Below are 24,423 nucleotides of genomic sequence, written 5' to 3'. Positions count from 1 at the left end.
CAGTCTTTTGCCACTCTAGTGTCCCTTCTGAGAGTGTTCAACTTAGTGTTGAAATATAATCCTGATGAGATCTAAGTAAGTTACAGCATCAAGGTACTCTGATTTCCATGATCTGGACACATATCTAGATAATGACAGTATGATGTGGTGATTACAACTGGTCCACTTGGATTTAAACGACTGCTTGGGTTTGAGCCATCCCCTGGTGATGTGATCTTGAGTATATTATTTGGTTTTCAAGTCTTCTTTCTGGGGGCCGGGGGAAGCATGTTCTAGTAGGCATTGCATTTTAGCAATTGGATTATAAACCTCTTGGACTTCTCTGTGTACTTTCCCAAAGCAAAATGGAAATTTGATAGCTCAAAATAAAAGTCTATAAAAACCAAATCTTCAAATACATGCAATGCTATATAATGGAAATGATCATTACTTACACCAGGGAGAAAAAATTAAATAGGTGATGAGTCATTTTTTTGCTGTAACTTTGGGCTGAGGAGGTCCTGTAAACTGCGTTCCCATATTTTACACATCACTCTCCCTGGCATGAAATATTGATAACCTTTTTGGTGGATTCTTCTTTGATCAATTGAAGTTTACAAGTGAAGCAAATATTCACAAAACGTGATAGCTATTGTGGAGGTGCAACCTCTATAGATCGAGTTAGAATGGGGAAATACCTGTTTCTTTAGTAACAAAAGACATGTGAGATATTGACTTCATTAATTTTATTGCCTTTGTAAACTTAATTAGCAAACATCTGCATCCTGCTATCTATTCCCCAAGGTTCTGACATTTTCCACTTCTTCAAATACCTTCATTTTTATTGATTGAGCATTTCCCAACCAGCTATTCTGTCAAAGTTACTGCTAAGTGATATGTCAAACGTAAAACTATACTTCTTGAGACCTTAGGTGGTCAGAATATCAGTGCAATTTTTGACCACTGATCATGGAGTATGGAAGAAAAACTGGGTACATCATCATATTGTTTTTTTTTTCATTTTATAATATTTTTTTCTTTGCAGATTTTTTTTTTTTATTTTCAGTGTAACAGTATTCCTTGTTTTTGCACCACACCCAGTGCTCCATGCAATCCGTGCCCTCTCTAATACCCACCACCTGGTTCCCCCAACCTCCCACCCCCCGCCGCTTCAAACCCCTCAGATTGTTTTTCAGAGTCCATAGTCTGTCATGGTTCACCTCCCCTTCCAACTTCCCTCAACTCCCTTCTCCTCTCCATCTCCCCATGTCCTCCATGTTATTTGTTATGCTCCACAAATAAGTGAAACCATATGATCATTGACTCTCTCTGCTTGACTTATTTCACTCAGCATAATCTCTTCCAGTCCCGTCCATGTTGCTACAAAAGTTGGGTATTCATCCTTTCTGATGGAGGCATAATACTCCATAGTGTATATGGACCACATCTTCCTTATCCATTCGTCCGTTGAAGGGCATCTTGGTTCTTTCCACAGTTTGGCGACCGTGGCCATTGCTGCTATAAACATTGGGGTACAGATGGCCCTTCTTTTCACTACATCTGTATCTTTGGGGTAAATACCCAGTAGTGCAATGGCAGGGTCATAGGGAAGCTCTATTATTTGTTTTTTAAATTTCTGTCTAATTCCACAGATGTCAGCAAATAATTCAAGATCACTTTTGTGTCTGTAGTGCATATATAACTAATTTTCAGATCAATTCAGTTTCAGTTTTAAAAATAACCAGTGATTCATTATGCAGATCTTAGATACAGGTTTATATTTCCAGGCATATTCTTTTGTTCCTTTTATGCCCCTTCAACATCCACCTGGGGTTTGATCTTCCTCAGTAATGGCAGATTTATGGCTATGATTACAAAAAATGGGTAAATCTATGTGCTTCTCTTTCATTTGAATGTGAGGGCCTAGATGTGGATTTTGATGGAGGTGGGCAAAATTATTTTACCTCCTAAAGGCCTCAGGTGAGTGAGTTTCTGGGCAAAAGATATTGTGTCGAAGAGCCCTCTGAACTAGCCCATTTCTCTTAAAGTTATTTCAAAGGACATCTCTGGCAACCAACTGATTACTCAGCCTGTATTATCAATGGCCTGCGTAGGTGCCACAATTTAAATTGGCTCCCTGGCTTTTTAGGTTGATAGTTAATATTTTTGAGGGATACATCTCAGTGCCAATGGAATACTGTTTGGAAATGGAAAATTACAGACATATAGGTAAAAAATTATTCATTTTTATAGAAGGAAATGTGTTCTTTTAATATGCTGTGATTATTTTTAGATGTTGAGATGAGAGCATGACTCACCACCTTCCATTTCATCCACCACTTGTGCCGGCCCCCACTCATCTTTCCTGACACACTGTGCTGATGAAGGGAATGACAGCCTGTTCTCCACAACGTGGCCATCACAACATGTTGCAGCCACTTTGGGAAAATATAGGGTGCTCTGTTTCTTGGATACATATCCCCAGACCTAACATCAATATTCTGTGGGTCAATACACCCTGTGACCTAAAGTATATTCCATCACATAGGGCATCAATGATTTCACTTCTTCCTAGTGGATAACAATAAGGTTTCAGAATATTAGACAAGTTTCAAACCTAGCTTCTCTTAAAAAAAAAAAAAAAAAGTTGTTGCCACTAAATGAAGCTTATAACTGTTTTGAACATCTCCTCTATGAGGGAATGAATAATATCAACTCAAGGGAGTTATTTGAAACATTAAATGAGATCGTGATTATTAAGAATTTAACACTGTGGCTTACACTGAATATACAAGCCATTGCTGTCCTGATAGTAAAGATCACCATTATAATTGTAGTGATTCTAACTACGGCCCTTCCCATTTTCTCAACTGCAAAATTAAAATATGCCTATAGCATCCTCTAGAATAATAGGAAGCTAAATTTCTACATATTCATATGAGCATGGTATACTTTGAGGGGAGGAACTTAAGAAAGTCCAATTTGTTATTGATATTGATATTTAAATTTGGAGGGTTTTTGATTTGTGGTATCGGAAAAGCAATTTTCTTTGTCATTTGATTTTTCTTATGCTCAAGAGACAATTATTTATTTGTAGTCAGTTTTATCAAGCCTTAGGCATGATTCATGTTCTGTCCCATCCCTAGCCAAGATTCCTGCCCACCAGCTCCCCCACACTCCCCCTTCTGTCTCAATGCTAGTCCATTGCTCATATTTTCAGAATTACCCTTTGCCAGTTTTTTCTATTATTCTTCTGCTTACCTTGCTCCTTCCAAAAGTGGTCTGTCCTTAACCCTCCTAATTTTCAGAATTACCCTTTGCCAGTTTTTCTATTATTCCTCTGCTTACTTTGCTCCTTCCAAAAGCAGTCTGTCCTTAGGCTAATTTTACTGACTGACCAGAAGAACTTTAATCAATGTAAAACACTCTTAATTAAAAAAAAAAAAAGGAAATAACAGAAGTGTTCAAACTACTGTGTACATCATTATTCTTTTCATGTGATGTCCCTCCCCAAAGTCTCTGATTTTCATTGCTCATATGACTGGTGGGTAGACACATGTTAGAATTTTTTTGTCAAGCCCAGCTAGGGGACAAATGACTGTAGTAGGATTATAGCAAATTATTATTATTTTAGAAGAATTTAAGCCATGATGCAGAAATCAAGCTTCTTCCTTAAGCTTCATATTTCTTGATATAAACTTAAAGGTCAGAGGATTATAGAGAACATTTTAGGATAAAAATGTGTCCATAGTGATTTGTCTGGTGATCCCTTCTTTTCTCACCTCCTTTTCTCTCTTGGCAAAGAGAAAGAGAGAGAAAAGAAGGTTCTCAAAACTAGCAACATATTGAAAATAAAATTGGCAAACTGCCCTCCTCCTAAAGGGAGGATGACAATATCCGTTGACTGTTAGTTATTCAGATATGAATTTTTTGTATATTCAAGTCCATTTTAGAAGGAAGGATGGAAAATGTAGAGCTAAGAAGAAACAATGTAAAGAAAATGACTACTCTGGTTCTTGCTTGGTGTGGATATCTATGTGGTGAATTGAGGAGGACAGTGGCCTGAATACAAGTTTCCTACTGCTGCTACTAGTGCCTGGGAACTAAGAATCCCTAAACAATACCTTTATGTATTTTTTTTAAGATTTTATTTATTTATTTGACAGAGAGAGAGATCACAAGTAGGCAGAGAGGCAGGCAGAGGGGGAGGGGAAGGAGGCTCCCTGCTGAACAGAGAAACTAATGAGGGGGTTCAATCCCAGGATCCTGAGATCTGAGCTGAGCTGAAGGCAGAGGCTTAACCCACTGAGCCACCCAGGTGCCCTGCTAAACAATACCTTTAAAAGTGAGTCTATTTTACTTCAGATCAGGGCCAGATTAAGATACCCTAAACTTCTAGAAGTCCTAAATTATAAAAAAAAAAGTCCCCACTGTCCTAGACTTATCACATAGAACACAAATTAAGCATAATATATCCCCTAAACATCCCCCCTTAAAAATCATCAGTTTGTTCTGTATAGTTAAGAATCTGTGTATCTTAGTGGGTGCCCTGCATATCAGCTTTGTGTGAAAAACGTGCATTGCCTTAATCTTCAACAGATATGAAGTGACAGGTTGTAAATAGTTACAAAAGTGTGCAGCTTCAGGCTAGATCTCTGCTCTTTATTGAGAAACCTAGAACAATTTCTCTAAGCTTCAATTTTTTAAATAAGTGGCATGTGAACAATAATACATGCCAAAAAACAACATATGCAGCACAGAGTTATTATGAGTATTGACTGAGATAATGTTCAATATATTTTAATGTTATTATCAAACTTACATGAGTCCTAACCTCTTAGGACCCCATGAACAATGGGACAAGATACCTGAGCCACCTATATCTCTCCTGTAAAAAAGAAAATGGGTATCAGCAAAATAGGAGTAATGAAGAGTAGTACTGTAGAGGGGTAGAAAGAAATCAAGTTATTAAAAAAGAAAAGAAGAAGCAAAACACAAGTCTGGCACATAGTAGACATGCAGTAAATCTTAGTTCTCCCTTTTTAAAAAATGTTATTTATTTAACAGACAGAAAGCACAAGCATGAAGAGCAGCAGGCAGAGGGAGAAGCAAGCTCTCTGCTGAGCAAGGAGCTCTATCCCAGGACCCTGGGATCATGATCTGAGCCAAAGGCAGATACTTAATCAAATGAGCCATTCAGCTCCCTGTTGCTAATCTTGGTTCTCTTTTACCAGTATACATTACCATCATCAGAGCTAATCAATGCATTTTAATTTTCTCTTTATTATTTATTTAATTTCTGGGAATGTAGTATGAATTATGTGAGTGTTGCTGAGGATGAAAGGATGAGGGGGAAGTTTACAGGAATTGGGAAGTTATTTTTCTCCTTTTGTTTCAAATCACCCTGATGATTTAGGGCTACTTTACCAATGAGAATTTGGAATGAACCATCATGGGCTCTTTCTCACACTGAGATTTTATAGGATTTTTAATTGAGAAATTATTTCATAATACTATAGAATATCGGATTTGGAATTGGTTAGCAAAATATGAGGATCTATAAAGGTCTATTTTTTTAAAAAGTTGAAATTAAAGAGTAATACCATCAGTTAGTGGCACCACTGTAAAGACTGTAGGAAATCTGAAAAATTAGTCAAAATAAGGGTTCGTTGGCACAAAAGAATTGTATTAATTCTTACTTTCTTGATGGCTGTTTTGTTTTACATTTATTACTACTGACTTCACTGGGTTATTTATGGAAACTGATTAAAATCAGCAAAACCTGGTAGCCTGATGAATGTTAAAAAATGGTCAACTAATTATCTAATACTCAGAAGAGGACACTTGCAATAAAATCTAGCAAGGTTTTGATTGAAGGCCCACATACTTATCATGGTTGTACTAAATCAATTATAAAATTAAATCTGAGATATTTTAATCTATAAATGTTTTGTGTAATTAATTTCTATAGGAAACTTACACCTGTGAGGTACTATTATAAACATTATGTTTATGAATATGTTCACAAATCCAGAGCTTATTTTTAATTATTTTGTTCTATTTCCTACCTGCAGAATAGACATAAACAAAAGAGTTCATTCCTCCAAACCCATTTAAACTTTTCTCTTTTTTTCTTATTTTTTTAAAGATTGTATTTATTTATTTGTCAGAGAGAGAAATCACAAGCAGGGGGAGTGGCAGGCAGAGGGAAAAGCAGGCTTCCCGCTGGGCAAGGAGCCCAGTGTGGGGCTCCTTCCCAGGACCCTGGGACCATGACCTGAGCTGAAGACAGATGCTTAACTGACTGAGCCACCCAGGCATCCCCCATTTGAAATTTTCAACCAAAAATATTTGTTAATTGGTGGGAGAAAAGGCATCGGGATTTCCCAATTCAAGGTATAATTGTCTAAGAGATAAAAAAATGGACAAAATAATGAAATAATCATTTTTAAGTGCAGGATAAAATAATGAAGGATGGTTAAAATTGAGAGATGGAAAACAAAACATGAGCCAAACAAATTTCCTGATTATTAATTTGAGAATATATTTGACAATAGTGCATGGAGGAGAAACTTATGTGGGGCCCAGAGGTGTCCTGAAGTTAAGGAGACAGAGCTGAGAGTCTAAGCAGACAAAGGCAGAGTACAGGACAGATTATCAGAAAGAGTGTGTGGAAAGAACACTCCTGAGATCCAAAAGTGCCTCCCTTAAGTATTCAGCTGCCCATATATGTGAGAAAACTCCTCAGGACTATGGAAACTATTATGCAGAAGGATTAGGGATAACAATCTCTAGCATTCACATAAGACCAGGAATAATGACTGTTCACATTATGCAGATTGAAAAATCTCATGATTTACAGGCAATTGGGAAGTATCTAAGAAGACCTTGCCTCAACAATGAGAAATAATTATTTCTAAATTGCCCATTGGTCCAAAAGCAAATAACAATCCTTAAAGCAAGAGTATTTCCAAGTAACTTAATTGAATCATAGGACAAAATTGAATATTTATAGGAACACAATAATACTCAGAACCCACTAAAGTAAAATTTGTAATGTCTGGCATTCAATCAAAGATTACTAGATAGGTAAAAAAAAATATACACACACACACACACACACACACACACACACACACACACACACATATATATATATATATATATGTGTGTGTGTGTGTGTGTTATTCTAATCGAGCAGAAAAATCAATCAGTTGAAACCATTCCAGGTCTGAGAGAGACATTAGAATTTGCAGATGAGGGCTTTAAAAACAATTATTATAGATATATTAAATTTGCTTAAAAAGTTCAGTCAAGCTGTAGAAGATATAAAAGAGGCTCAAGTCAAACTTGGTAACATGAGAACTATAATGTGTGCAATGAAATATATATGATGTATGAGTATGATTTACAGCACATTAGACAGGGTAGAAGAAAAGGTGAATTTGAAGACATAATAGGAACTGTCCTGAGGAAAACACAGAAAATTTTTTTTTTAAATGAAGAGAGTATATTGTATGGACGTGTTAAATCACTGTATTATCTACCTGAAATTCTTATTACACTGTATGCTAACTAACTGGAATTTAAATAACATTTAAATAAAAACTTTAAAAAAGAATGAAGAGAGTATTACTAAGCTTGTGAGACTTCAAATGATCTAATGTATATTTGGAATCCTTAAAGGAGTGGGAAAGAAAGTATTTGGAAAAATAGGTCTGGGAAAGTTTCCTAAAATTGATGAAAATTATAAACTTCCAATAATTCCCAGGCACAAGAAACATGGAGAAAACTATAGCAAGATAAATTATGCTAAATTGCTCAAAACCAGTGACCTAACGAAAAACCTTAAAAAATAAATACAGAAGATAAAAAATAACTATGATGGAAGATTTCTTATCAAAAACAACACAATCAAGACAGTGGAACAAAATCTTGAAAATACTGAGTGACAAAAACTGTTAAACATGAATTTTGTATACAATAAAATATTTTTATACATGAAAATGAAATAAGGACTTTTTTAGGCAAAGGTGAAAAAATTCATTGCCAGAAGATCTACACTATAGGAAATGTTAAAGGAAGTTCTTCAGAAGAATAATTAAGCTAGACAGAAATACAAATGTATATAAAGTAATGAGGAGCACTAGAAGTGGTAACCACATCAATTTCATTCCTAGGACTCTCCTCAGTAACCCTCTTGCATACAAACCTCAACATATCAAGTTACACAACATACAGTAATAACAGAAAAGATGATAATGGTTAAACCCCAGTGCCTGAGCTAATATTGGCAAAGAATATTAAAACTAGTGGTAAATTAACTAATTGAGTAATGTTTACTATTTTATTCTCAGTTATGCTATTTGTTTATTGGAAATTCCTCTAAGAAAGAGAATGTATGGACTTCAGGTTCACAAATATGTTATAATTACAGAAATGTAATTACAGAAATATAATATTTCCTTAATGAGGACCAAGCTCAGATTACTTTCATATATTAATTTTTCTCAAGGCAGAGTCTATGTCAAGAAATTTATCCTGTACCTTACAAAGATAAATTTAAGACTAAAGATCTACTATCAAATCTTGTTTCCTGTTTGTAGACTTCCTAATTTTGACCTAAATCATCACATATATACTGTGTGTATATTTTTGTATAAAATTATATGTATAAGTCCCTCTATATATACACACACAAATAGAAATATATATACAAATATAAATACACACACACACACACACACACACACACACACTAGGTATGAAATCATGTGAGCAAAGTAAGATTTTCATTAATAAAATTCTCATATTTCCAAAGAACTAACAAGTGAGCTTGGGGAGGTATATAAAACATGTATAATACATGGAAAGGTCCTACAAGGAGATGCTTTAAATTGATAATAGAAATCATTTCAGAAGAGAGTAGTGGTTGGGTTTGGTAATTGGAGACTAAAGATGAGGGCAAGGAGAGAAATTTTTACTTATCTACATTCTCTGTATTAGTACTTATTTAAACTATCTTGTATTGTTTCATAACTTTTTTTTTAAGACAAGTTGGCAATATTAAATCAATCAATTAAATTAAATCAATCAATTAAATCAATGCACATACCCTTTAAGCAATTCCATTTCTAGTATATCTGTAAGTAGATATACTCTTATGCAGATCCAAATATGCTTGATAAGGATGTTTACCACAGTGTTCCTTATCATATTGAGAAAAGGAGGTATATATGTCCATTTGAAATAGTATCAGCATATATTATCAAGTGAACAAAAAAGATCAGTGGTATAATATAACATGTTTAGGGGCACCTGGGTGATTCAGTTGGTTAAGCATCTACCTTTGGCTCAAGTCATGATCCTGGAGTCCTGGGATGGAGCCATGCATCAAGCACCCTGCCCAATTGGGGGGTCTGTTTCTCCCACTCCTTTAACCCTCCCCACTGCTTGTGCTCTCACTCATTCACTCTCTCTCAAATAAATAAAAAATCTTATAAAAATATATCATGGTCACTTATGCTTAAGTTTAAATATATAAAAATAAATAACATGGCAGTTAGAGATGCCAACCCACTGCAGTCAAAGCTATGCATATAAATTTGATTCCTCCAAAACTTTAGTTACTAATAGCCTATACAGTTGACTGGAAACTTCACTGATAATATAAATGGCCAATTAACACAAACTTTGTATGTTACATGTATTATAGATTGTATTTTTACAATAAAGCTAGAGAAGAGAAAAAGTTATTAAGAAAACCATAAGGAAAAAATATTTACATTTTTATATATTTATCAAAAAAATCCATGTATAAGTTGACCTGTGTAGTTCAAACCTGTGTTGTTCAAGGGTAAACTATGTATGTGTGTGTTATTTGCATGCATGTATATGTACCTTGCAGTATAATATATAAATATTCCGTAGTTACATTTGCTTAAGTATATACATGTATGCACATATATGTATAATTTATGGGTATAAAAATATAATATGTAAATACATATCCTATAAGCTATATTTGCTTATTATATATGCATATACATATATCTTATATATACACATAGTTATTTATGTGTATATGCATATATATGTGCAGTCATATATGTGTAGTCATATATAAAACTTAAGATGCCGGGGCGCCTGGGTGGCTCAGTGGGTTAAGCCGCTGCCTTCAGCTCAGGTCATGATCTCAGAGTCCTGGGATCGAGCCCCGCATCGGGCTCTCTGCTGTCTAGGGGAGCCTGCTTCCTCCTCTCTCTCTGCCTGCCTCTCTGCCTGCTTGTGATCTCTCTGTCAAATAAATAAATAAAATCTTTAAAAAAAAAAAAAAAAAAAAAACTTAAGATGCCATAGGCAAAAACTTTTGGGGGATAATATACAAGACACTCTTACCAGTGGTTGCATCTGGGGTGGGGTATTATGGATAGGATAAAGGTGGACGACTTTCTATTCTAAATTTAATACCTTATGCATCATTAGAGCTGTGTTTCATTACTTGTTTGTTTTCTGGTATATATTACAGTGGTTGGCTTATTGAAGAGTCCTGCTGTCCAAAACAATAGCAATATGTGGCTGTTGAGTGCTAGAAAGTGTTTGGTCCAAGCTGAGATGTGCTATAAAGTAAAATACACACTGGATTTTGAATATTTAATATCAAAAAATAAAGAAGGTGAAAATTTTACTAATAATAGTACAATGATTATATGTTGAAATGATAATATTGTGGATATATTGACTAAGTAAAACATTTATTAAAATAAATCATCACTGTCACTTGTGTTAGATATATATTCAGAATGAATTCTTTGCTAAAGGAATAGTATTTTCAGTATTTATGCATACCACTTTTCTTAAAGCATGTCTTGAAAGTGTCTTTTTTTTTAAGTGTCTTGATGCGTGTTACCTTCCTCATTTTACAGATGACAAGATAGAATTAGAAAAGGTTGAGAATTTTGAAAATATCAGAGTGAACGAAATTTAACTTTATGAGTTTAATTTTTTTCAGTTGGTAATTTGAATATATGAAGAATTACATTTTCTGGGAAATATAGCTGAAATAGGAACATTGAACATTTAATCCAGTCCATTACTCTATTGTTTAGAGGAAGCTTGTTAATGTCACTTCTAAATAGAGGCATAGAGGTCTTTATCCCAAACTAGGTTAGGAGACAGGTGTGTGCTTAAATCAGTCTGTAGATCTCTTAATTCTTGTTCTATTAAACTATGTACAAAGAGAGCGGTGTCTCTCTATTTTGTCCATCATTTAAATCCTGCAATTAAAGAACCAGGAAACTAGTTGATATTCTGCACCCATTTGATCAATGAATGAATCAATCAACTAATCCTGAAAGTTAGGAAATCTTCAGTTTTACAAATATGGTATATCTCTTTGCTATGCTCCATTGTGTTAATTACTCATTTATTTATTTTACAAATAGAATTTTGTGAGAAAACATACTCAGAGCTCATGGACTTGTATACTTGAGTACAGTTTAAATCTTCATTATTGTTTTTTATTGTTTGCAGGGGTAGAAAGTAATTGTACATCCTTCTCATTACTTGGGGTTAATGATACCTTATTTTATTATTAAGCACTTAACATTTACATTTCAGATGCTTTCAGATTCTCTTTTTGTTATGCTGGCACTACCAGGAGTATTGGATATTGTTGCATATTTTGCCATCTTTTGTGGGTGATATTACATTAAATATGACATAAACCTTATGCCAACTAAATTATTTGGTAACTTCAAAGAATGAAGATTGATAGGTGGATAATTCCTCAGTGTGCCAACAAGGGCATTGTACAATCCTTGTAAATCATGAGGTCATTAAATTTATAATGAAATAAATTTGAAATAAATTAGTGTCTTAAAGATAGCTGATAATGATTTATTATGGAATTAACAACAGCATGGTGTTTTATAATTTTATAAGAGCAAGCTAAGCCCTGTATCTCATTGGGTATATGTGAGCAGCTTTGCTCTTCCTTCTTATGCAGATATTTAGATCTCATTTGAGATGAGGCAAACCAAATTCTTTCTCCAGCATGTTGAAGAGAATGCACAAGCATATACATTTAAGTAATTTTAATAATTTAAATGAATAATGAAAAAATGAAGTGAATTAAATGAATAATGTAGAAAGGTATTATGGCTCTTTTTCAATCAAACATAAATTATCCCCTTGGACAGAGTCTTAAGACTTTAGGATTCCAAGGGCTTATTTATGCAATTTACTGAAAACCTCTTGGAAAAACTGACTCTTGGAGAACAATTTCTATAAAATGAAGAGCTTTGCTTCATTTCTTTATCTCTTCTTAGAATTGCACACCTCATGATAATGATGTCCAGCCTGTGATCTTGGCTGTTTGATTCATGAACACACACACAGACATATAGGGATAGTAACCTTTTAAAATCTGATAAAGAGAATTTAGAGAGCAATATGGAATAAATTACAGGAGTGTGAGAATCTTCACTCTCTGTTTTATTTATTTATTTTTCATTACTCTCTGTTTTAAATAGAATCTATACAACACAGAAAAAATCAGACATTAGTTAATAAATGTATCTTTTTCACATATAATACAATAAATGGTTTTGCTCAATTTCATTTTCTGATATTTTAATATCCTGTGCACAGTGGTTGAAAGCATTAAGGGATGTACTATATTTGCCTCTGGAAATTACTTATTACTTCTGATTTCATGAATTTCTTCAAATGATAAGACTATGGCTGAATGGAAAGAGCAAGGGACTTGTACTAGAAAACATTAGTTCAGCTATTATCATTTTTACTTATTAGCTCTGTGAACTTTTTAAGGCCAAATTTCTTTAGATGCTGATATTCTAAAGAAATAAAATTTAGTGATATCATCAAGATCTCCTTATATATTATACTGCACTTTCTACATTGGAATAAATAGTCACTATCTTGAAGTGGTGTGGATTCTCATGCCAATATTCATAAATTTTAGGTTGTATATGTTCCCATAAAAATATTTGTATTTTTTTCTGAACTTCCTTCCATAAATGATCTTAAGTTGTATAGATCATACTACATTTTGCTATTGTCTTATGATTTAACATTTTCCTACTTACATTTTTATAATCCAACTGTTATTATTTACTATAACTGATGTTTATTATTTTTTTATTATATTTACTGGCCATTCAGGCTTCCACTTCCCAGAATTAGATCATCCTACATTTTGTTGGTTTTGGGTTTTTACTTTTGGATTGTTTCTAGAATAATATTTTAATATTATTCCAAGGGTCTACTTTTCTATCTCTACAAGAAATAAACACTATCCAATTGTTTGGCTTCATGGTATCTTCCTATCTTAGAGGAGAAATCTACTTCCCATTTTTCCCAAAATTGTCTTTTACCACGTTAAGCTTTCAAGAACCAGATTATCAATTTCTATGAAAAAAATCACATTTATAGCTTGATTGGAATTATATCTAATTTACTATTTAACCTGAAGGGAATTAGCATCTTAGTATATTGTTTTCTCATCCATTACCATAATGTGAAAGCCATTTTCAAAAGATATCTTTTAGATTTACTTCTGTTCTGTTAGATATATTTCTTTCTTTCTCGTTTTTCATAACAACTCTTTTAAGGTATTAATATAAAACCTGGAGAAGATAAAAAAAAATATTGAATACAAAAAGCCGAAGGATGGATAATAACCAAATTAATCCAACAGAGCAAAATTACAATTTAACAGCAGAGAAAGTTTGGGATGATCCTTTGCCAGAGAAAATATAAAAGTCATAGGAACTGGAACAACTAAGTATCCTTAAAACCAAGAGGAAAGATAAGCCAAAAATAAGGAAGATTGAGTTAAAGCTCTTTGGTAAGTGGTCAGATTTCTAGGTCCTTATCCTTCTTTTGCTTTATGAAGTGAGTGCTTTTCCTCTGCCCCAGTAAAAACCTAGGAATTTACTATCTCAAAAGAGTAATTCAGAGCATCTTTCACGTGAAGATGGTAGGCAGAGTTGAGATCAGTGGTGTCCTCCTGAGCAAAAACAAGATTAGGTAACAATAGGTATGTTAAAGGGTAAAAATAGAAACCCTTAGATCTATACCCAACCCACATTTACCTCCAGAATCCTAGAAACCAAATCCTTTCTCCAAAATTGAAGACATAAAGGACTCTTCTAAAGATGTCTGAATAGCTCAAGGAAAAGAATACCAAATGACATATCTATCTCATGCTTTAAAACATAACTAGTTCAAGTTGCCAATATCAAGAGCCAAATACTTTCACATAAGAGAGAAAACTTAATAACAAGGAAGAAATAGGCAAAAATTAACTGTAGAAACCAACTTGAAAAAAGATACTAAGAACAAAATTTCTAAAATTCTACCATTAAGATTCTCAGAAAAATTGGAGAATATATTGCATCTGTGAAACATGCTATACAAAATAATGTTCAGTGAACAGAAAAAATATTCTTGAAAACTAAAAAAAAAAATTATGAGGGTGAAACAAAAATAATACAAAGGTTAGAAAGCAGAGTTGAGAAAGTTTTCTCAAAATTAAAGCAAAAAGTTTTAAAAAGATAAATAAGGGAGGAGAAAGGGAAATCCAACATAGAATAATAGGTGCCTAAGAAAAGAGAACAGAAATAAAGAAATTATCAAAGAAGCAATATGAAAAATGTTTCCAGAACTTCAGACTGGAAATTGTTAAAATGACAAGGTTACTTGGATTAGGCTCATTATTAAATATGCAGAGATAATGTTCTTAAATAGTCTTGTTCTTGGAATAATTGATATCAGACCTAAGTCAAGTCTTCAAACTGATCTACAGCTTCAAAGTAATCGCACAACATTCTCACCAGGGTTTTTCCATGGAACAAAATGGTTTATGACATTTAATTAGCTGGGGATAAGTTTTTTTGTTTAATTATGTTTGCTAATCATTTATTACTATTAAATGAGAAAGCTTTTGTTTTTTTTTATATTGATGTTATTGTATGCAACAGTCTTGCATTTTTCTGTTTTTAATGATGTTTGCATAGACTTTTCCAAATCTGTTATGTTGAGATTTATTTTTTTTTAATTAAAAAAAAAGATTTTAGCAATTTATTTGAGAGAGAACATGAGCAGGGGAGGAGGCAAAGAGAGAGGGAGAAGCACACTCCCCACTGAACAAGGAACTCAAGTGGGGTTCAATTCCAGAACCCTGAGAGCATGACCTGAGCCAAAGGCAGATGCTTAACCCACTGAGCCACCAGGCACACCTGCTGTTGAGATTTAAAATACCCATGAATAAAAATAAATAAATAAATAAATAAATAAATAAAATACCCATGAATAAAGGCTATTATTTTTTTTTCTTTGCTAATTTTAGAGCCATTCATTGTGTTTCTTGTATGATGCTTGGCTAGAATTCCTACTGCAATGTTAACCTAGATATTTTTAGCGAGTTTTGAGGATTGAATTCAGCAGGTTAAGGAAAACTTGTCCATTTCTAGTTGGCAAAGAATTTTTCTTTTCATGACTAAGTATTAAATTTTACCTCCTTTTTAATCTCTTAATGTGGCTAATTATTAAGTTTGGGGTAATAGTGTAAAAATTTTAAAATGCATATTCCTGAATTTAATTTTTAGTATTTTAATTAGGATTTTGTATATAAGTGTATAAGTAAGATCTGTATATACTTTTACTTCTGCAGTCATTTTGGAGCTTTACCACTAAGGACATATATACTAAACTCATTACAGTAGTTTGGAAATTTTCACTTTTTTTTTTTCTATTCTCTTGAACATTTTGTGTAAAATAGAGATTTTATATCTCTTCCTTGAATACTTGGAAAACTCTACTGTCGTCAGGATTTTATATATAATATGTGATATATATGGCCTTATTTATTGAGGTTTAGCTTATTCACTACAACATTAAATTGGAACTTTGGTTTTCAGTTTTATTTTCATCTTTTTCACATGGGAATATGGGGATTTTCTTTTCTTTTTAAAAATTTTTCACTGTGTTGGATGTCCAAATTCTTTAATACAATTAATTTCCAAATTAAATGTATTCAGTGGGTGTGCCTCATTATCATTTAAAAAAAAATCTTTGAGATTGCAACAGTTATTGGTTTTCCTAGTACTTGATAGTTGAGCATTTTAAGCTGAACTTTTTAAAATGTCAGATAATAGAGCAATCTAGTTGATTCCTGGGTTTCATTGGAAAGAATAATAAAAAGTTTTATACTCAAGGAACCAAAGAACAGACTTAAGACAATACAGATGTAAAATGTAGCAAAATAGGAAAATGTCAAAGGGGAAGTTGAAGCACATTACTATAGCCTTATATGATCTGACTCTTGGTATGTGATCCCCTGTTTATATTATGCTCCTACTTCTTTGCTTACTATGTTCTGTCCATCCTGAACTTATGAATCTCAAAACTCTAAGATGATTGATGCTTTAATTTCTTCATACTTCCTGATCTCTCTGTGTGAAGTGATTCTCCTCAGATTCCACATGTCAGTTCCTTTCTCATTAGTTGAGATCCAACTAAAGTATGATGTCCTTGAGATGACTTTTACCACCATTGTAGTTAAAGAATCCCCCACATAGTTATTCTTGATTATCTTGTTTTATTTTCTTCAAAACTTTCATCCAAAATTATTTGTTCACTTATTTGCTTGTATATTTATTGCCTGCTTACTCTCACTAGAATGTAAGCTTTATGACAGAAGAAATGTTTCTATCATCACTGCATCTGTGGAAACTTATAGAGCACCTTACAAAATTATGCTGTCCCACAAGTATTTGTTTAAATGAAAATTAAGTTTGAGATTTTGTTGGATGCTGTATTCTTTAAATTAACATTGGAAGGGGCAGCTGGGTGGCTCAGTCAGTTAAGCATCTGCCTTTGGCTTATGTCATGATCTCAAGGTTCTGGGATGGAGCCCTGCTTTGGGCTCCCTGCTCAGCAGGGAGTCTGCTTGCCCCGCTCTCTTTGCCCCTCCCCCCACTCATGTTCTTTCTCAAATAGATAAAATCTAAATAAATTTTTTTTAAAAAGTTGAAATTGGAAGATGCACATTTCATTTTAAAGACAACAGCATGATAGGTAGGTATTGAACAATATTTCAAATAGCCCCAGAGAGTTCATAGTTACAACATAGCATACAGCAAAATCATTTCACACAAAAGAAATAACAAGAAATATTTTCAATTTTTAAATATGATAAAGATGAAATTTCTCAACCCTCAAGCTTCATTTAGTTCTTTAAATCCAGTAAATTTTCTGACAAGCAAATTGCCTAAAAAATAACTGTTAATTTTGAATATGTGCCGCATTTAGAAAGTATACTCTAGAGATATAGAGAATCATGTTTCAAATTATATTTACAGTGAAGCAACCTCTAGAATGAAATATTTCTAATATCAGGTACACAACAGCGTATTTTATCACTTCAAGTCCTTCACAAGTACCAAATTATCTTGTAGTTATAGTTGATGTCAAATCATTTCCTCTGTAAAGGATATCCAGTTAGACCTCGCTATATTTTCCTGTCCCATGTCTAACAAAATTAATTAGTTAAGTAGCATCAAGATGGCATTTATTAAATGTTACAGACCTTGTTTTTCACCTACAGCACCAGTAGTGCTGCACTGTATTGAGAGCAATATGATCTCTCCATGCTTATGGTTCAAACAATACTGTCAAGCTCCTGCAGATTTTTGATAAGATAATGTCTAGCTAGACAAATAAAATTTGTGTGTTATAACATCATCATCATCATCATCAGTTTTTAAAGACGTGAAGAATTGTTCAATCATAAAGAACACAGATGGCAAATAACAAGGTCTAAAAAATTTATAAAGAACTCAGTTTCTCCAATGCAAAAACAAAAACAAAAACAAATGTAAAGCATGACACCTTTTAATTGTATTTATATTCAGATCCAGATATTCCCCAGCTTGCATGAGTGAAGAAATCTATTTTAATATAATTGAGAACTCTCTTCCCACCATGGGGAAGCTCTCAGTAGAGAGTAAGCAGTTTTTAGGACTGATTCTGACTGCTCTCCCCCAGCGTTGCCATCCTGTCATCTAGCCACATGTGCTCCTGATCCAAATCACCATGCATATGCATAGCCATATGTTTCCTCCTTGTAGGCCTCCTTAGTCTCATCATTTGGTTCAATATCAACACTCCCATCCCCTCCCTTGCAATTCCACACATTGTGTTTCACTCATTGCACCTCTAACCACACCTCAAGAAAACTGTTGCTATCCAGAGGGAAATGATATTGCCTGAGATATGTGAGGTTGTCAGTCTGACCATCTATGCCATCTATACCAAGGCAGTTTTTGACTGCTTTCTCCTCTGATCTGTCATCACAGAAAAGTCAGTGTTTTTCTCTGCTTTGTAAATTGGAGTGTAGGCTGAAGTTCTTTGCCATCCTCCACTTCTCAAATGAATTAAGGTTCTCAGAATAACTCTGAGGGGAACTGAGTTTTGCATGTGTTTCTAGCAGCTTTGTCTGCAATGGAGGTGATCTAAACTGCTAGGATACCCAGGGAACTTGGGTGAGAAATGCCATCTGACTCGTCATCATCCATGAAATATAAGTGTGAAATACTGGGGCTGGGAGGGGGGTAGGTATCCAGGGGAAGGAAACAAAGTAGAAATATGAAGAGATACAGTGGTGTTTCTTTCTCTGTATGTCAACGGGGAAGGTAAATAAACATTTAAGTAATAACTGTTTTCTTTAAGTAAGATCTCCTGAGAAACAAAATTACCCAGAAAAACAAAATGCCCTGTGGATTTGGGGGGAAAAGGAACTTTAGAAAAGGAAATTACATGCCAAGAAATAGCTTACATTTCCTACATAAAATTTCTTTTTAATTGATTCTACTCCTAGGTCCAGGTACATCATTTGTGAGGCCTGGTGCAAAATGGAAATGTAGGTTTCCTTGTATGAAGAGCAGGGGGGAAAAGTTATGTTAAATGTACTAAAAAGTTTTTCTTCCTTTTGTGGTATCACTCTCAGTCTGTAGTCTTGTTTATTATTCACTGTTTGATGCCATCCTAAGTAGATAGAAATAAAAATTATTAACCAATGAGCAGGAATTTTACCTTTCAGCTTAATATTGTGCGATGTTAATTTTAAATATAATAGAGAATAATTCTTTTGTGGAATTCCTGAAGTTATATAATTTGCATTTTGTGGATTATACCTTCATATGTATTTTGTAGGTACCAGAAATGTAGAAATATTTCACAAAACTAACTCACTTCTTCTACTACTTGACATGTACTCATCTACCAGTAGATGAGGCAGGAATAAGGAATAAGGAATAAGGAAAGACAGAAATGTAAAGGGACTATGGGATGCTCTATATCTTATTTTTTTTTATTTTCTGTGTTATCATTTTCAGCCTAACTGGCTGACTACTACAGGGAAGCAACATCAGTAAGAAGAATATGATAGGATTCCCTTGTTACTCTTGTTTCTTACAATGTCTCTATCTTCTTTCTACATTTCAAGCAAGTTCTGGTTCAAACAAAATGTGGTCTCTTAGGACTATTAGTCCTCTTGCTTACTTTTTTTGTGAACTTAACAGGTTTACCTTTTACTTTTATGCAAGTTTCACTGAACAGTCGCACATTTTGAGTCTATTGGAATTCTGTTCTCATGGGACATTTTAAATTCTATATGCAAATGGAGTGACAAGGAATAGGGGATAAACATATTGCATATATCTCTGCTTTATTGTCCCATTGTACTTCATTTTCAAAATTCAAGTTTAAAGATAAGATCATTAAGAATTGCAAAATGGTAAAAACAGAGCATTAAACCAAGTATAAAACCTGTCTGATTTCAAAGCCCTGTGTGACTATATAACTGCAATCCTATAAAGGTGTCATTGTCTACTCCTGATTGTTGTCTTGGTAAGTGGGAATCTGTTTGAGAACCTAAAAGTTTTATTATATTCACCCTCATTCAGTTATGCCCTGATACATCTTCAAACTATGAGGATAAATTCTCCAACCCATTTATTTGAAAACAAAGGAAACCTTGGGGTGGGGAATCAAGAATAAATTAAATTAAGTAAATTTTGCTCAAACAAGTACTATACGTGTTAGAGATATCTGAATCTAAGGATATCCATATCAATGGGCTTTCCTAAAGGCCTAAGGAAGGGATGGCCTATTAAAGAATGAGCACAAATCAGTATAGTGATGTCTTAATACAGTCTCTGTAACATTTTACAAGCAGAAGTCCTCCTTGTTGGTCACCTGTGTAAGGAATAATAGCACCGTATCTCAGAGAAGAATACTTAAATTTTTTGGAGGATTAATATTGGAGTATGAAATTCATACAATGAGCAGCCTCCAACCAAGAAAAGAAACTCATTAGTATTTCAGGCTCTAGATGACATTAATGCTTTTAATACAAAATTTTTGACTTCTTGGAGTCACCCTAAAAGCTTCAATACTAATAGGAATATGAAAGAGCCCCATGGGAAGAGTAAAAATTTAGCAAATACAATTTGTCAATAATAGTAATAGTAATGATAAATAGTAATTGTGGCTAATATTATAAGTAAAAATTTTGAACTCTGTGCCATAGTGTGCTTAGAGTATGTATTATCTTATTCTCCACAATAAATCTGTAGGAGAGACAGAGAAGAAACAAACTTTATTAAGGTCCCATTTTAAATGTGATACATAGGAGGTCTAGAGAATTAACTATGTTGCCTAAAGTCTGTCAGAGGATAGACTGTGGAGGCAAGGTTTGAAAGCAGGTGCGAAGGATGACTTAGGATTTTTGGACCATCAGCATGTAATATACCTTGTCTTTATGAACTGCACCAGGAGACACTTGTGTGGCTCAGTCAGTTAAGTGGCTGCCTTTGCCTCAGGTCATGATCCCAGGGTCCTAGGATTGATCCCGCATTGGGCTCCCTGCTCAGCAGAGAGCCTGCTTCTCCCTCTGCCTGCTGCTCTGCCTACTTGTGCTCTCTATCTCTCTGTCAAATAAATAAAATGTTTAAAAGAAAAAAAAGAAGAAGAAGAAAAAGAAGAACAACAACAACAATAACAACAACTCCACCAGGGGCACCTGGGTGGCTCAGTCAGTTGGGTGTCTAACTCTTGATTTTGGTTCAGGTCATGGTCTTAGTGATGCAGTATCAAGCCCCACATTGGGCTCCACTCTCAGTGGGGAGTCTGTTTGAGATTCTCATTCTCTCTCTCCCTCCCCCAGCATATATGTTCTCTTGTGCTCTCTCTCTCTCTCCAAGAAATCTTAAACAAACAAACAAACAAAAAGCACTTCACCACATCCCTCTTTCAGAGGTAGAATCCCATAGACAGGTATATAAAGTATACAAAGTACTATAGCTCCTTCTTTGAAGAAGCTCTATAGGTTGATTAGGTAGGCATAAATATCTCCTCCAAATTAGTCAATAAGAACATTTTTGAAACTTTTGAAAGCTACAGTGATTTTACATCAGTACCAAGTATTCATACTCATATAGTTACAACATTTATATGCATTACAGTCTGATATTTTCTGTTCTATTTTTCATTTCTAAGAATGCAAACTACCAAATTCATTCAATAGATTGAAAAATTTTAACTTGAAAAAAAAAAAAGTACTGGTTGATAAGAAACTGTCTCCCAGCATTTTGGAATTAAGACTGAAATACAACTAATTAACTTCTTTTGTTACTCTAACAGTGATGTGTGAGTTTTGTTTATTTCTGTTGTGGGAGGGGTGGTTGGAAGCCATATTCTGCTACTTCTAATCTACAATTTTGTGTTTGCAAAAGGTAAAGAGGAAGAAAATGACTTATAGTACTTAATTTCGACTTTTAAAAATATTTTATTTATTTATTTGGCAGAGAGAGAGAGGGAGAGCAAGCAAAAGCAGGGGGAGCTGCAGGCAGATGCAGGGGCAGAGAGAGAGGGAGAAGCAGGCTCCCCATTGAGCAAAGAGGCTGATGTGGGGTTCCATCCTGGGACCCTGGGAACATGACCTGAGCTGAAGGCAGATGCTTAACCAATTGAGCCACCTAGGTGTCCCTTGATTTTGACTTTTGATTCTTCTAATCAGTTACTAGTTTGCTGATTGGATTAGAGAAACAGAAAAACCAGGCAAGATTAAGTTCTCCCTCTCTGGGTTTTAAGTCATCATCTGTTTTGGTTCTATAGATAAGAGAGGAGCAGGAAATTATTATCTAAATATAGAGCAACTCCACTTATCCAGAGGACAAGATTATAACCCTTCTAATAAACTGGGATAGGAACATATCTCACAATCAGAAACATATGAATCTTGGCAAAAAATTTGGCAAAAGCCAATATGTAAAGGCTTTAGTAAAAATAATTTTTGTTTGTTTGTTTGTTTGTGTTTTACTGTTGATTCCCACAAGAGAACCTAAAGTGAATACATGTGAGAAATACTCAGGAATCCCCTAGTATGTTTAGCTCTGGTTGACAATGAATTCAGTGTTGTGGGAACTGCCAGTTTTATTTTTGTCTCCTCTTCCTCTACAAAAGAGAAAAAGGCATTGTCCATTATTTCAGTGATAACCTGTAAATCCCATAGTTAACTGGTGACTTATCCTGTGGGGTGCATCTTTGTTTAAACTAATCTTGAGTCACAGAGGCAATTCCAAATTTCACTTGCATTTTCTGCTCATTGCCCCTTACTCATTGTCCAAAGCAATGGTTGCTTATATTGTAGAGTGAGAGTACAGAAAGCTGGCATAATTAAGAACTGAACTATATGTTGTCCTGAAAGTCAAATTCACTGGGATAGAGCTGGTTTGAGAAGTTTCTAGTTCTCTTTCCTATCTCTAGTTCATCAGCTTCACTACTTATATGACAAAAAACTTACATGCAATAGTAACTGAGTTGTCAGGAATCCAAAGGATTTTATGCTGGGTCATAACTACTGAGACCTGCTTAAAAATATCTTGGATGGGCTCAGATGGTTAATAAACATCTGTCTTCAGCTCAGGTCATGATCCCAGAGTCCTGGGATCAAGCTCCTCATAGGACTCCCTCCTTGGCAGGGAGCCTGCTTCTCCCCCCCTCTCTCTCTGCTATTCCCCTGTTGTGCTGGCTCAGTCTTTCTGTCAAATAAATAAATAAAGTATTTTAAAAAAATATCCAGGAATAAATATGTCACAGTATAGCCTTCATGATTTGGCCTTTTCTTAGTTTCATTCAATAATTCTTCCATTCATATTTTTAATGGCCAGTTACTACATATGAAGTGCTAGGTGATAATGTGAGCAGACAATTGTATTTTTCAGATAAATGTGTGTGTTCGTGTATTTCATTTTGCATGGTCTTCCTACAATGTGACTGACACTCTTCCCACTGAGATGTATGTTTCAGGTGTCTATGCATCACCACCTTGAACCCAAGCAAACTTTTGCAACTACTTCAAGCAATAAAATTCAGCAGAAGTGACTCTATATGATAGCTAGCTCATATAGGGCAAAGTAGCTCCTACTGGCTCTCTCTCACAAAGTTCCTCAGTGAAATCCATGTAGGCATGAAGACTACATATGGAGGTCCAGGAACACAGGAACTGAGATTCTCAGCCAACATTCTGAATCAATGATCCAATGGGAGATAAAGAGACTTAAAAGACTCAGTCTTTCATTCTCTGGCTGAGCTCTTTCCTGTCCAAATTCCTGGTTCACAGAAACCAGGAAAGAAGAGAAATGACAATCATTGCTTTAAAAAATAATAATAATAATTAATTTTATAAATAAATAAAATATATAATGTAGATGATAGAAATAAAATTATTTATTTATTTGTTTAGAGAGAACACAAACAAGGGGAGTGGCAGGCAGAAGGAGATGAAGACTCCCTGCTGATCAGGGAGCCTGATGCAGGACTTGATCCCAGGACTCTGGGATCATGACCTGAGTGAAGGCAGATGCTTAACCAACTTAGCCACCCAGGTGTCCCAACAATTATTGTTTTTAGCCACTAAGTTTAGAACAATTTGTTATATGGCCAAGATAACTGTGACAAGGAAAAAGAAAAAAAAAAGCCCTTCAACCTCATAGAGATAATAATTTGGTGAGAGTCAGATGTATATTAGTCCAATATAAAAACATTAATTTCATGAATATGAAAATATTAATCCAATATGAAAACAAACAACTATAAACTCTTAATTATAAGTTGTAAAAGCTAGAATGTAAACTCCAGGCAGAAATAGTGTCTCAAATAGTGTTTTAGCTGCAAAGCTTAATGCAAAAAAATACATAGTAACCCCAGAATTATTGAGTAGGTAAATGAATGAATCAAATGTTATGAAGGAAATACATACAGTTATGACAGCATATACAGAACCTGAATGAGCCTGAGGGATTAGGGCAGATTTCTCGAAGAATGTTTCATGAGCCTGCAGCAATAACATGTGTT

This window comes from Enhydra lutris, unplaced genomic scaffold (genome assembly GCF_002288905.1).
Source record: "Enhydra lutris kenyoni isolate GAN:26980312 unplaced genomic scaffold, ASM228890v2 scaffoldscaffold22, whole genome shotgun sequence".
NCBI classification, from domain to species: domain Eukaryota; kingdom Metazoa; phylum Chordata; class Mammalia; order Carnivora; family Mustelidae; genus Enhydra; species Enhydra lutris.
The sequence above is the reverse complement of the archived record's forward strand: the minus strand, read 5'-3'. Positions refer to the sequence as shown.